The following is a 15,713-nucleotide window of genomic DNA, read 5'->3' as shown; positions in this document are numbered from 1 at the left end:
ACCAAATGGTATTTTGCAATTAGATCAGCCTGTTAATTTACACACATTTCACTCATTTGTGAGCCACCTACACAGCCTTTTAATTGTTTACTTGAACTTCTCACTGCACTGTTTTTATTAATAATTCTTGCACTGCTGACTGTCAACACATGGTTTGGTTCTAATAAATCACTATAAAAATTCATGCTGTAATATTTTTGATTTAGCAGAGAGATCACATTAGATATTAGGTTTTATGTGAGTGTTCTCATTTCTTTTTAGTTTTACTTCTCTGTATTCATACAATTTACATAAAAACTTTCCATTTTCTGTGTTAACATATGGGTACAGAAAAAAAAAAAAAGAGCTCAAGGTCTTAGTCCTCAGCAAAAACATTTGAAATATTTGCTTGCATCTCATTTCAGGTAAACCCTAGACATTGAAGCACTGATTGGTGATTGACTACCACAAGTATTTCATCTGCTGTGTGAATGAAGACTCCCATGAAAGGGAAAGATAGAGACAAATTTCCAAAAAGCACAAGAGCGTATAATATATTGTTCAATTGCAATTTGCAATTTTTTAATCTTTTTCTTTTACACTTAGAAAATTATTTAGGTTTGAATTAAGGGACAGATTTTAAATTCACATTATCATTACGAATGCTTATGAACAGGTTTACCACTTACCCTAAAATCCTTTGCTAATTCAACTATTTTTTTTTCTTTACAGAAATCCAATCTCTTAAAGGTGCTTGAGGTCTTAACACAAAACAGAAAAGGAATGTAAAAGCATCAGTTAACTGCTCACTGGTACTAGCACTGATTTATAAAAAGCTTAATGCAAAGACTGTCTTTTGCTCTACACATTTTTTTACAACTTGGTCTTGCTCCACAAGTATGACTCTTGATGCACCAATCTGGGCAGTGAATAATAAAGTAACATGTTGTCATCAACAACTGGGACATGATCAAGCACAGTCCTCCAGAGAGAAATAAAGCTGTTGATTTTCTAATATGAAACTTCATTAATAGTCTCTCTGGAAATTTTGACAAGGATTTTATGATGTGTATTTTTAGGAGCCTCATAAAGGAGCGGGATTGAAGAGATATATATTAAATTTAATGATTAAGAAATAACATCTGGAAAACATAGGGCTGTTTGCTCACTACGAAAGCAAACCTCTTTTGAAAAATTAAAAGTGAGAAGCTATTACAGCAGTCCATAAACCTCTCCTTAGCCCTAAAGGCAGAAATATCTACTAACTCTTGTAAACGAAGTCTACTTAAAAGAAAGTTACCAAATTATCATTACTGCTCTTGCCTAGGGAATGTCTCTAGAGTCAGTAGCAATTACTACAATAGGTTTCAGAAATGGAAACAATTTGCTTGTTAGTGCCACTTGGGTTTGTGCTAGATTTGAACTGTCAGTTTTTAAAACAGTAAACACTATAAACTTTGAAAGAACAAGCAGGAGAAATGCCTACTGGAAAGGAGGATTCCTTCAATTACTTATTTATTTTTTATCAAATAGAATCATCGATTACTAGATAAGAAGCCTTTTGAAATAGTTTTTCAACTCTTAAACAAAAATGAGTGTCTAATAATATTTGTGGTCAGTTTATAGTGTTTTTTTTTATAGTGACATTCCAAAGAATAATAGAATTTCTTCTGTAGTAATATTTACTGAAAAGAATACATTTTGTCAGTTTGAAGAATTTAAATGTGTTAGAACTTGGGATTTGATTCATGATCATCCCTAAGAATAAAGATTTTTTTTTGTTTGTTTTACTTTCTATGGCTTTTCACAAGCCCAAACTTCTTCAAGGAGGATGGTTTTGAGTGTGCAAGGTAGAGCTACAATAAATATCTGGCAAGTAAGGAAATTAAATCCCCTGAGTGGTCAGCTCTCTATTCACTGACTTACGGAGGTTAAAGGAAAGCATAGATACCAAATAGTATGTGACTATTTATAAATCTTATACAAAAATGCTCTCAGCATAAATTATGTCTTATGTGCAGGCATGAGTCTCTCACCTGTTCAATGGTTGTTATCACTGTTAGTGTTAGGTTAGAGGTTGGACTCGATGATCTTGAGGTCTCTTCCAACCTAGAAATTCTGTGATTCTGTGATTCTGTAATATACCAAATTCACAGAATCATTTGGGTTGGAAGGGTTCTAACCCAGTTCTAACTCCCTGCCATGTTCAGGGACACCTTCTGCTAGGACAGGTTGCCCAAAGTCCCATCCAACCTGGCCTTGAAAACTTCCAAGGATGGAGCATCCACAACTTCTTTGGGCAACATGTTCTGGTGCCTCATCACCCTCAGAGCAAATAATTTCTTCCTAATATCTAATCTAAATCTACCCTCTTTTAGTTTAAAACCATTACTCCTTGTCCTATGACTATACTCCCTGACAAAAAGCCTCTCTTATGCTTTCTTTTAGGCTTCCTTTGGGTACTGGAAGGAATCTGGCAGTTTGGTTAGATTGTAATAAAGAGCAGAATTTGAGAGATTACAAGGGGTCTTGTGACCCCTTGGCCTAGTATGGATCATGTCCTCACACGTAAATCATCTTCTTCCACAAAACAGACCTGAGCTGGGAGCACAACTACTGGAAACAATGCATGGTGTGCAGTAATCCAGACCATGGCTGAATGTTTTCTGGGATGCTGCTAGCTGACACAGGAAAATAAATGTCAGAGAATGGGTTAACAATAATGAGAGAAGACCAAGCACAAGCACACTTGTTTTGGTGCTGTTTTTATAATCTAGCACAGGACTAGCCAGTATTGGCCCTTTGGCCAAAGTGTACTGCACTCCACAAGACAGATCTTTGAGCATCTAACTGCACTGAATTCACTTCTAGTCCTCTCCTGCTCCATGCCTTCTGTCAACCCAGTCTCTTCTGTTTTTTAACTCAACAATAGATCCTGTGCCTTAAATGACATGCCATTATCCAAAACATCTCTGTTTGTATGATTTATGTGTCTGAGGTCACTTGGCCTATTCATCCTGGAAAAGAGAAGGCTGAAGGGAGACCTCATTGCAGTCTATAGCTTTCTCATGAAGGGGAATGGAGGTACAGGCACCAATCTTTTCTCTTTAATGACCAGTGATAGAACCCACAGGAATGGTGTCAAGCTGTGTCAGGGGAGGTTCAGGCTGGTTATAAGGAAAAGGTTCTTCACCGACAGGGTTGTTGCACACTGGAACAGGCTCCCCAGGTATGTAGTCACAGCACCAAGACTGTCAGAGATCAAGAAGCATTTGGACTGTGCTCAGTCTTATGGTCTGAATTTTTGGGTAGACCTGTGGGGTGTCAGGAGTTGGACACGATGATCCTTATGGGTCCCTTCCAACTCAAGATATTTTATGATTCTATGATAACTTATTATCAGGGTACTGCCAGGATACCACAGCAATATCAACCCACAATTATATATATATATATTTCAATTTTTATCAAATTTTCTATTTTTATCAAATAAAAGTGCTATCAAGATGTTTGCAGCTGCAATCCAGTAACATCATCCTGACACAGATCAAGGTATTTCTGGCATATCACTTCACTGGCATGACTAGCTGCTGTTACAGTCCATCCTGTTGTTCTGAGATGAAGTCAATACTCGATACTCATTTCATGTCACATGATTCCTGCAAGGTAGTTGGCACCTGAAAAGTTTCTGAAAAACCTTGCTAGTAGGCCTTTTGTCCAGAGTAAGAGTTCATGACCGTTATTACACAAACAGATCTGTGTTCCCATCTCTGTTCTATTGCTGTCTCATGCTTGAATTATCTGTTCTACATGTATTGCTAAGCAAACCATCTCTTCTATATGTGTTGCTAAGCAAACTACCATATAGATATTAAGGCATCTCAACAAAAGCACATTTTCTGTGATACAGACCCTTTCATGTTCTGCCTTCCCTCCTCACTATATTTTCTCTCCTATTCCTCTTCCTTGGTTTGTTTTTTTCTTAGTGTTTAACAGGGAACACACTCTACATTAACTACTCTATTCTCAACTCCGCTGTCATTCAGGTAGCTACAGGTATTAGTAATACAAAGGTAATTTCTACATATAAAATCACCCAGAATAAAGACTGTGGTGATTTCATATCCATGACAGCTGCCACTTGTAGCTCCACTGAGCTAATTTCCACACATTGACCCCTCCACCAAATCAAAAAAGGATGTAAGCCACATAAGGTAGTTCAGCTACCCTCTTGCGCTGTATGAAGCTCACTTAAAAATCTCAATCAGCCTACAGTGGCTGGTAGAGGAATAGCCAGGACAGTGGCTATTCCTCTACAGTATTATGTTCCTTTAGTAGTGACTGCTAATGAGACTATACATGCCTACCTTAGCTCTAAACTCAGTTACCACTAAGTCTAGATAGGCATGATATTACAGTGCCTTTTACTACAAATAACCCAGTTATCACCCTAGAAGTACTTGGGTTCTGTACTGATGTTGCCACCAGTATTCATGCTAGCTGTTGAACAGGGTTTGCATCTCATAACAATAGATGCAGCATTAGCAGAAGTCATTAGAAGTCAGAAAGGGTCTTGAGACCTATCAAGAGAGCTATTGCTCACACTGGAAACATTATTCCTTTGACATTTGACAAAGCTGGTCTGCAGTTGTCACCTTTATGGTCTGTAGTGGGTTTATGTGGCAAGGTTTTGGTAGCAGGGGGCCATAGGGGTGGTTTCTGTGAGAAAGATTTAGAAGCCGCCCCATGTTTGGGAAGGGCCCCATTGTTTTCCAGAGCTGAGCCAATAAGCGATGTTGTTTTGCGCCTCTGTGAGAGCATATTTAAGACAGGGAAAAAAAACACTGCGCCACACAGCAGCTGGGAGAGTGAAGGGAGTGAGGAACAGCCTTGCAGGTGCCAAGGTCAGTGTAGAAAGAGGGGGAGAGGTGCTCCAGGCGCTGGAGCAGAAGTCCCCTGCGGCCTGTGGTGAGGACCATGGTGAAGCAGGACGTCCCCCTGCAGCCCATTGAGTACCACGGTGGAGCAGGGTCCCATGCTGCAGCCCATGGAGGAGACCACGGTGGAGCAGGTGGCCCTGCACCGACGGAGGCTGCCGCCTGTGGAAGACCCCTGCCAGAGCAGATTCCGGGCTGGACCTGTAGCCCGTGGAGAGGAGACCGCGCAGGAGCAGGTGATCTGGCAGGAGCTGCTGCCTGTGGAGGAGCCAGGTTGGAGCAGTTTTCTCCTGAGGGATGGACCCCATGGTACGGACCCATATCTGGAGCAGTTCTGGAAGAGCTGCTGCCTGTGGGAAGCCCACGCTGGATCAGTTCATCAAGGACTGTATCCCGTGGGTGGGACCCCACAGCACAGGGGACAAGAGTGACCAAGAAGGAGTGGCAGAGAAGAAGTGCTGTAGACTGACCATAACCCCCATTCCCCCATTCCCCTGTGCCTTCCTGAGCGGAACCATGACATGGTCTTTCTTTCATTCCATGTAAAAGAAAATAAGAAATGTTCTTTGTTCAAAATGTTCTTTGTTATTACAGGGTCAAGTATAGTTCTCAAAAATTTCTGAAACAACTGCTGAGAAATAACATTCTTTCTTAGTGGAGAGTTAATTTTTATTTCTTTGACATGTAGGAAAAAACTGCCCATGGCTTCTTGAAATAAACTATTCAGGTGTAGCATGACTTACAGAGCTATTTCTTTGACTCTTGATTACTTTAATAACTGAACATAGAAAATTAAATGAATATGAAGAATTTCTTATTAATTTAATTCATACTTGTTATCATTCTTTATTTATAAGTACATTTGATTATATGGATTACATTTACATCCATGATAAATTGTCCTGCATAATTACTGTTGCCAACATTCTGTGATCATTTGCTTAAAGTTATCTTTCAATCCATATCTCTAAGAGGATTCATAAGAAATAACACATAAGATCAAGAGCTGCAGAATCTAGAGGTAGATTAATACTTGGCAGCAAAAGTTTCATTTTTCTATTGGGGGTATTTTGAATATTTTTCTTTTTTTATATTCTTCAGACCACCACTTTCTTTAGTATTTAGTGACCCAGAAGAGATGGAAAAATAAACAAGTCATTACTGCGAGTGAAATTTGGGACTGTCTTTTCATATTATGTGTTACTCTCTTTGGAACTTAGATCTGTTATGCCTTTTGAAGACTGTACACCTTCTCCTGATCACTTGGAAATATTCAAATGTGAATGGAAGTGTTTTCTACATTCCTCTGCTTCTCAGAATTCAATTTCAAATTGTATTTTACTCCTACTTGCTTAGGAGTGGATAAAAATATTCCATTAATTTTAATAAAGTTACTCAACAGTTTCAACACTACATATGACAGTAGATTAGAGTTTGCCCTTTTGGGTGGCAGTTAGAGGTATTTTTGATACTGGTTTACAGTCATTTGTGACAACTGTGGAAGTGCTTTCATACATTCCAATATTTAGTTATAGGAAAATAGTTAGGAAAGGAAGTTGGGAGATCAGTTTTACCTAGAAAAATCTACTGCTTTACAGAAGATGACAATATACAAGATTGTATCTTTTCATGTAACAAACAAAAAGCATTTGAATGGAAGGGGAGAGAATCAGTGTACATACATTTGACGCAGGCAGCGAGTGTTTAAAAAATAAATATATACATCATCAGGATGAGCTGCTTGTCAGTAGGATGCTTTGAACTGTAGAAATGTCTTCTCATCCCGGTACAAATGCTTCTAGAATGAAACATTACAAAATAGATTGGACAAAATCAAGAATCAAGAGTAATCTGATATTGTAGTGAGATTTAAACAATAACTGGGAAAATACCAACACATGTTATGTTGGTAATGTGAGTCTACTTTAGCACAGAGTATGAGGAACAATTCACAGATAGCAATGATCTAAAATGTTTTGCTTCTGGAAAATCATTCTTGGAAAATCTGTCTAAAGAAAATAACAATAATATTATTTGCATATCGTTATTATACATAACTTCTAATGCTAAACATAAATAAAACATAATAGGTATTAAATTTAGAAATGTTAGTTATTAAAAAACAAACAACATTACCATAAGAACAGAATAGAGATCTTAAACCTAATGAAATACTCCATTAAAGATCATTTGTCTAAATTTTCACAGAATCAATCCATTGCTACTAAGCAGTGCAGTTTAAGGGAAAAGTGGTTTTTAGTAAAAAAGTGATCCTTCAATTATCTCTAATCAGGTCTACACCTAGATCAGTAGCCAGTATATAATAATACTTTATAGGCTTCAGCAAAATATGTCAATGTCAATGCAAAATTGCACTACACCTACACCACACCTGCTGATGTAGTTAGCCATGTTTTACATTCCTCAAATAGCACTTCTTAACAAAAATACCATACAGATTTTTTTTTACACTCTAATTTGGCAATTATTTTTTGATCTTATATCTTAAAATTTTCCTCTAATACCCACATTTGATCTTACATATTTGTCTCGCTATTATTGATCGTCTGTAACATCCTGACGCATTATGAAGAAAGATTATTTTTAAACATTTTTTTCAGAACAGTTTCAGAATTAACAAAGATGCCATAATAGTCTTCTCAGCATCAGAAAACCCTTTTGCAGACATAGGCAAAGTCATGCAAAGGCAAATTAAAGAGCTGCATAACATTTGCAAAGGTTGTTAGTATTGCTTCTGATAACTTCATTGCTAACAGTCCTGTCTTCTGAGCTTATATAATACTGATTATTTGAACCCTTTTCAGAATCATTCTCTCAAGCCATAATGTTTGATCAATACCGTTTAACCTTAGCTCTACTAAATTTAGCACAAGGTCTCTCTCTGATCTGTTTCAAACATAGAGTCTCCCCAATATTTGTCTCCTAGAAAATGATGAGTTTGTTTTAACTCACTTGTTTCTAGGAAGATCAAGGTGAGGATGAACAAAGTACATAACAGTTATGATAAAGGAGGAAGGAAGAATAATTTTATGTGTGTATATAGATATATGATTTAATTGCCAATGTTATATTTTGCACCCATTTCTTGATTCTTTTTTATGTTTAAATTCCACACATTATAATTCTCTAAATGCATTTAATTTGTATCAACTTATATCCATGTGGCTAACAAATTAGTTTATATCTCCTCTGAACTTAGCCCACAGTGTAAAATTTGATCTGAACTGAATAAAGTCAAGATCTCATAGATCTCATGAATCCAAATTAGGGGATAAGGGACTTAAAAAAAAAAAGTTTATCAAATGCACATTATTCAAATACCTGTAGAAGTGGTAAATAACTGTGAAATTTGTCTCAATTTAACATGGGAATAACTAGAATCTGTTTTGCACACTGATGAAATAAGAACAGTATGTACAACAAATCTAAGTAAAAATGTTTGTATTAGAAAGTACTATAAAACACTACCATGAAAATATTCATCATGTATATATTGCTACTTCCTGTACATGTCCAGCCATTCTTTATTGTATATTTACATCTGTGGGATTATAAATATATGATGACTATTTTTGGTACATGACCAGCCATGTGTATATGGACTGGGGGAAGAGAGAGATTGGATTTTAACATAAAGAATTATGTTATTAAATCTTTGGATTTCTTCAAATTGGATATGATTGAACTCAAGTGATATAATTGTTCCCTATTGATATAAATAACTAGTTCTAAAAGCAAAAACAGAGCTATGCCCATTCAAACTGCCAAAACTGTAGTTTGTTTCACTTGTAGGAAAGCTCTGTTAGATTACAATTTGCCAAGCTAATTGTATTCTATTAATCAGAAATAAATAAAGGGAATATTTAGATTATGCTTTACAGAGAAGGCTATTCCATTTTGCATTTTGTTCAGTGGTTCAAGACTATAAAGAACACTTTCAACTGAGGTAATTCAGGTTATGTGCTTCCAGGAATTTCTGCTTTAAATTGGCAATACCATTTGTGAAAATGCTTACTCAATAATAACATAAAGTTAGTGAAAATTCTGAGCACCCATAGTTCAGAATAAGGCTGCTCAGAGACTTGAGGCTCATAGAGTAAAGTCCCTCAGAGTAGAAAGCTTCCTCAGATACCAAGAGTTTTGAATTAAAGTCATTAGTTAACAAAGCAACATAATTTTGTACCCCATTGGACAAAAAATGTAGCCTGCATCTGATTAGTGGACTAAAAATACAGGGTGTAGTATGCAGAGACCCCATATTTCAGAGGTGATTCATAACCCATGGGGGTATTCTCTAGCTACTGTATGGATTGTTGGAAGTGATGTGAGCAGACACAGAGCTGGAGCACCCACAAGGAGGGGTGTGTAGATGTGGGAGCCAGCGGGAGAAGGGTTCTAGTAACACACATTGCCTTGGGCAGCAGGACAGGATGTGAATACATGGTGGAGAGCATGAGACCTTTAAGGAATTAATTAAAGAAGGAATTTACAAAATGATTACTAATATTTTGCAGTTGTCTAGTAGTGTAATTTATCTGTTGTCTTGCTGATATTGGATCTGAATAATAGCTTACTGATTCCTTGTTGGTTATGTGTTGCTTAAAATAAATAAATAAACATATAATAATTAACTACCTTAATCCTTATTTGATTTAAGCTGCATGAACTGAGCATGTTTTTTTTTTCTCCCTGTGACAACCCTCAAAAATATTTCTAAAACCTATTAAAAGAAATAATCATTGTGAAATAAGAGATAAGAAGACAATGTATATTTTAAAAGTCTGCAAAAATGTTGTTAGAGGGACAGATTTGATACGGTCCCTGCCGAAGGGAGGCTTAGGAAGAACACCAAGTGCCCCTGTACTTGCAGATAGCCGCATGGAGAGTTATGTGTTATGTGGATTCAGGAACAGAAGTCCTTTATTAGGTTCTAAACTGGGGAAACTTTTGAATGTTTGAAACATTGAAAGCTTTTTAGTATTCTGGCAGAGAAGCTTTTAATGATAGACACTATGTCAAAGCAAAAGAAAGTAAACTCATTTAACTGGATGGGTACTCAGTTCACAAAGCAAAGCCAAAAAGAGACAGAATCTCCCAGTTCCACACCTGCAAATACTCGCTTTACTGCAATCTGCTCTAGCTGCAGGTGATACAAGAACCTTTTTGGCAACACACCATCAAGTGCACTGCAACAATCCAACCACATTATCAAAAAGATTAATTTAGCAGGTCAACATATGAGAGTGAAATGCAAAGTTCTCATCAAAATAAACGATTCAAAAAACCTTTATATCTCTAGTTGTGACAGACACATCATTTTCTGACATTCATGACATTTTTTTTTTAAGGGTATTTTCTAACAAACAGTGAAGTCAGAAAATAAGTAGCTGAGAAGTAAAAGCAGGCTAGAAGAATAGAATCAAAAAATCATAGAATCATTAGAGTTGGAAAAGACCTCCAAGATCATCTGGGGGTCCAATCATCTACTGCCAACATCACCCACTAAACCGTGTCCCTAATCACCAGGTCCAACCTTTCCTTAAACACCCCCAGGGGTGGTAACTCCACCATTTCCCTGGACAACCCATTCCTATTCCTGACTAATCTTTCATAATACAGACCTCAGAGCTCGTAGAGGGTTGAAGTAGTAAATATCCGCAAATATGATCTCACTTTCTCTCTTCCATAGTTTCATGGTATATTTTAATCATAAGACATCTCCAGGAAAAGTTGCCTAATTATATTAAAAGCATTTTTTAGTAGAAGAGAATGGTGATATCTGGCAAAGTATTTTCAGAGCTGCTGTCCTTATTTAGTAGCAATAACAAAATCTTAGCTGAAAAGAGGAAAAAGTTTTTAAAAATGAAAGAAAACTTTAAAAGCAATTCATTCAGATGTTTTCTTTCTTGGAGAGGACTTCACCCTCTGGCTACCTCCTCCAAGTACTTACTTAACCTGCCCTTTCTGCCTCTGTCTCACTCACAGCACTGTTGTTTCCAGGTGACATTTAGAATGTCTGTAAGGTAAATTTCCACATTTATTTTAATGGGGAAAAAATCAAGCATGACATATGGATAATTCAGATAGCATTTACCTCACTGTAGGAAACTAAAACTTCACTTGTTACTTTGAACAATTGGGAACATGCATCCTCCAAACTACCAGCTTTCTAATGTTGCAAATATTATATTTCTAGTTTTAATTTCTGTTTATTTCTATTTATTTCTATTTTTAATTTCTATTTTTAATCTTGTCTAGAAAAATATTTTTCTTCCGTTTTCCATGTAATGAGGTTAATACTGAAATGTATGGTGCTGCTTTAGCAGAATAAATTTAGCTCACTGCAAGACTGTAATTATTTACCATACATTTATAAGTCAAGACAAGACCCAGACTCATTCCATTTTACTTTTAGGCACCTAGACAAAGTGACAATTCACCTTACTCATATTGGTACTGGAATGAAACAGACACCTTCACACGGTAATTCAGAACCTAAAGAAAATGGCTCTTTTTCTCTCACACATGCCTAACAGATTCCATAGACCTCTGTGTGAATGTATGTCTAATGATAGGCAATTGGCAAATATGCAATATGTCTAATGATAGGCAAGATGAACGTGAACTTACATGCATGTGATCTTTTATGTGGTTTGGAAGGACATACTTTGTTAGTTCTTGGAATAGAAGAACTTTTTTCTGTGGAAGACCACCAGCTACTGCAGGTACTACATCTGCTGACAAGTAGTGAAATAAAAAGAATTTGGGAAGAAAAAAAAAAAAAGGCTCAACAAAATCTGTTTCTGGAATAAGTATTAGGAAATTGCTTGAGGCACAGCAGTAATGTAACAATATCTCAGCAGAAGTTCATAAAGCAGGAAGATATATAAAGCCTTACATAGGGTGTATGGATTTTGTAAGAGATAGAAAGATTATTGGAAGAACTTGAGAAGCATGATTATAGGGAGAGAAAAAATGAAGAAAAATTATGATCCTATGTTCTGCAAGTACAGGAATGTGGTTTGGTCATTAGTCAGAGAATGAAAGGAGGAAAGGAAAGAGAATTTGGGTGGAGAGAGCAGACAGGTAAATGAATGCTTTGAAAACAAAGAATATCTGTCAACAGAGAGAAGGAGGAATATAGGAAGCCAAATTTTGAGAAATTTCAGAAGTGTTTAAGAGGTGATTTCTAATATTGGCCATATACAATAAGAAGCCAGTGGGTGGGGGGGGGGGGTGGGGGGGGAACAAAAAACAACAACAACAACACACTTTTAAAAAGAAGGGTAGAAATCACAATTTTATTGTGATTCTTTCACATACTTCTAAATGAGCTTTTCCAACCACTCCTTTGTGAATTTTTACCTTGAGCCCCTTACTACTGGAGACAAAACACAAGTGACTGAAACTGTGACAACATTTACAAAAGTTAATCCTGCAGGGAAAAGTCTAAATAGCTTTTGCTGACTCGCTTAAAGATAAGATGAAGTGTAGCGTATTGGTACTAAACTCACTTAACAAGCTGGCTCCTGTAGCAGAAGCAGTCAAGATCAGCTGGAGCTAATTTACTCTGTGAGTGGGACTTGGGGAAGGGGGGGATCTAAAACACATCTTAGTTAAAGGAAAACCTCAAAGTCAGGAAAAAAAATGGTCTTAGCAGAGATATTTCTCAATTTTGCAGTTTGCTGAATAATTCCTATTCTGAGGGAAAAGGCTTTGAGTGTTTTGTTTTTTGCCTTTACAAATAATAAACACTCTCTTTCATAATATATAAATGATAGAAATGACAAATTTAAGTAATTAATATTTCTATTAGTAAGGGTGTAGTCAGTAATATGGGCTAATTTATCCCACTACCTCGCTTTCTGACAGGCAGATAGATTTTCAATCCTGGAGGATTTAAGAGCGGAGCAGAGATCTTGCCATATTTCTCATCTGAAATGCCACTCTTGGTGTAAGGTCTAGTAATGACAGAAGTCAAAACCAGGAGCCTGGTATTCATTTGGTGCATAAAGTAGTAAGGATTCTTGCCTCAAACATTTTATTTCTATTTCAGCACAGCCTACAATTATCATACAATTTTGGATGTGAAGTTGAATTGGATATAAAGATATCAGGAAAGAGGATCTCATTCACCTTGTTTTTTCACTTGTTTTCCAGCTCTCTTCATTTCTTCATGTTGCTAGGTATGTTGGATTGCTAAATTCACTATGGCAACTCCCTAACAGTTTAGCTTCAGGCAACCTGCTCTCATTAGATCTAAATTATTCCCTGAAAAAGAAGACAATTTACATTTTTGTTTGGGTACACAGCATGTTAATAGGTTCCAGGTGCCAGTTTGATTGAGAAGCTTTGTTTTGGGTTTAATTTCTCAGACAGCATGTTGAAAAAGCTTCTGTAGATTACTCTTCCCAGTGCAGAGTACTATGTACAGGGATACCTAGACCATGCATCGCCAGATCTGTGCATGAGTTAATTTTCCCAGGTGAGAGAAACGAAGCATGTTATCTTAGACATAACACCCTATTAAAAATCCAAACTAGTTCTGTGAGATAGCAAAGCACTACTCAAAGCACTGTCTTCCCTATAGAAATATGTCTTATGGGGTCACATCACTTCAGGAATTTTACTGACACACAAATTGAAGAGAATGAATATTTATCCATCTATAAAATAAAGCCAATTAGCAGATGATAAAATATAAGTGCTTGCCTTGTATATTTTGACATGTAGAGAAGCAGAATGTAATAATAAAATAAATAAATAATAAATTTGTATCTTGGCTTGTAAGTTGTAGACACGCATATTATATCTCTTCTGACCACTCTGTGCTTGCTTTTAACTTATAATTTTTTTACAGAATTCATATTTCTTCTCCTTTTTCATACTTCTAAACAATATGCACTTTAATGAAGTTGTAGCACTGATACAATCATCAACCAAAGAACATTCCTAAGAAGAGATTGTTCAGATCTTCCTATGTTGAGAGACAGAAAAAAGGCAATTTATTCTATAAAAAAATAAAATAATAAAATCTTTTAATACAGATCCAGGTTTTAATTCCTTAACTATAAATAATAGTGTCTTTTTTTTTTTCTGATTAAAGGAATAATATAGAAGCCTAACAACAAACTTTGAATAGAATTGCTAGTTCCATTGATTAGATTAAATTTACAATGTCAGCCCAGTAAATTATACATAACTTAATATCTCAATTCTAACTCTGTATGTCAGTAAAATATTAACCTATTTTATTTTTTGTATGATCCTATTATCAATCATTTTGAAGTGAAATAGAATTTCATTTTTTTTTCAGTCTTTAATCTTTCAGAAGTCAGACTGTTATCCTTGCTTTTGATCAAAAGATAAATACTGAAGAATAAAAATTTAGAACTGGTTATGTCAGAAAATATATATATATATTACAGACATCATATAAAACTTTACAAACAATGAAAATGCAGTGTTTGTGTTTTCAAAATAAATGAGGTCAAATTATCTCCTCTCAGGTCTTTAAAGAAATATGATTGTGAATCCAACTGCTTTTGAAATTAAACAATGAATTTATTTAATCAAAATTATAACAGTTTTTCACAGTTTCAGAACAAAAGGATAGAAGAATGAGTAATTGCTAATTTATTAGAAAATGAGAGTTGTGGCTTTGACAGTGGAAAGGGTTAAACCTTATGGCATCCATTGATGCCATAATATGCTAGGCAGACTCAGGTATTACCAGAGAACAACTTTGAGTTCAGCAACCTGGTCTGTAGCTGCAGCTGGACAGGGAGACATCTATCAAATATCACGTTCATTTCCAAAAAATTCTGTCTGTTATGTTTGACTACAGAATTTTCAGTAGGTTATGAGACTGCTTCAAAAATGTAGGTTAACCTCTAGTCTCAAAGGAGAGATTAAAAAGGTTTATTACAATTTCATTTTGTCCTGCTTTTATCAAACCCCACTTTATTTTTCAAATTGCAGCACATAATTGTTAAATTTCTAACCTTTCAAACCTAAGTGTTTTTCTTCTTAATGGGAGTTTACTTTAAGAGGAGTGTCCTATTACATGACTACCATTTTGCATTGATAAACAACACATTTTCCATTTTAAAAAATATATTCCGTCAAGTTATTTTTCTAGTAGAATTTAAATTCTAGTACACTGGGATTCTATTCTTATCACAGTTTATTCCACTAACACATTCAGCTTTAAAAATATTTGGCTGGATTTCAACGGATATGTTTAGAGGTAAAAATCAATCAGTTTAACTGTTGTTTTCACAAACAGACAAGTACCTAACTAAATGAACACCTGTTGAAGTTATAAAAATAGGGAAAAAAAAAAAATGTACTAAGACCTTCAGTGGTTTCAATTTCCATTTAAAATAGATTCTTCAGTAATTAGTTTTTATATTTTTAGTCTCTAACACTTTAGTCATCTAGGTAAAGATTCTGTCTGAATCCCAAAATAAAAACCCTTGACAAGTATGAAGCCTATTCTGTACTACCTAAATGTTAATAGTTACACCAGTTTTCTGAAGCAGAGTAATCCACTGTGATCCATCTGGATGGATTTCCATATGAACATGTTAGCTACACAATAATAAGGAAATGCAATGTTCACTTATCTTCCTCTCTAGAAGCCTACCTGGGCATCCTACTCTAAGGAACCTGCTTTGGCAGGGGGGTTAGACCTGATGATCTTTCGAGGTCCCTTCCAACGCTTACAATTCTGTGATTCTGTGATTGTGAAGCTTTCTTTTTTGTCTCTAATGT

This window comes from Anas acuta, chromosome 1 (assembly GCF_963932015.1).
Source record: "Anas acuta chromosome 1, bAnaAcu1.1, whole genome shotgun sequence".
Taxonomy (NCBI): domain Eukaryota; kingdom Metazoa; phylum Chordata; class Aves; order Anseriformes; family Anatidae; genus Anas; species Anas acuta.
The sequence above is the reverse complement of the archived record's forward strand: the minus strand, read 5'-3'. Positions refer to the sequence as shown.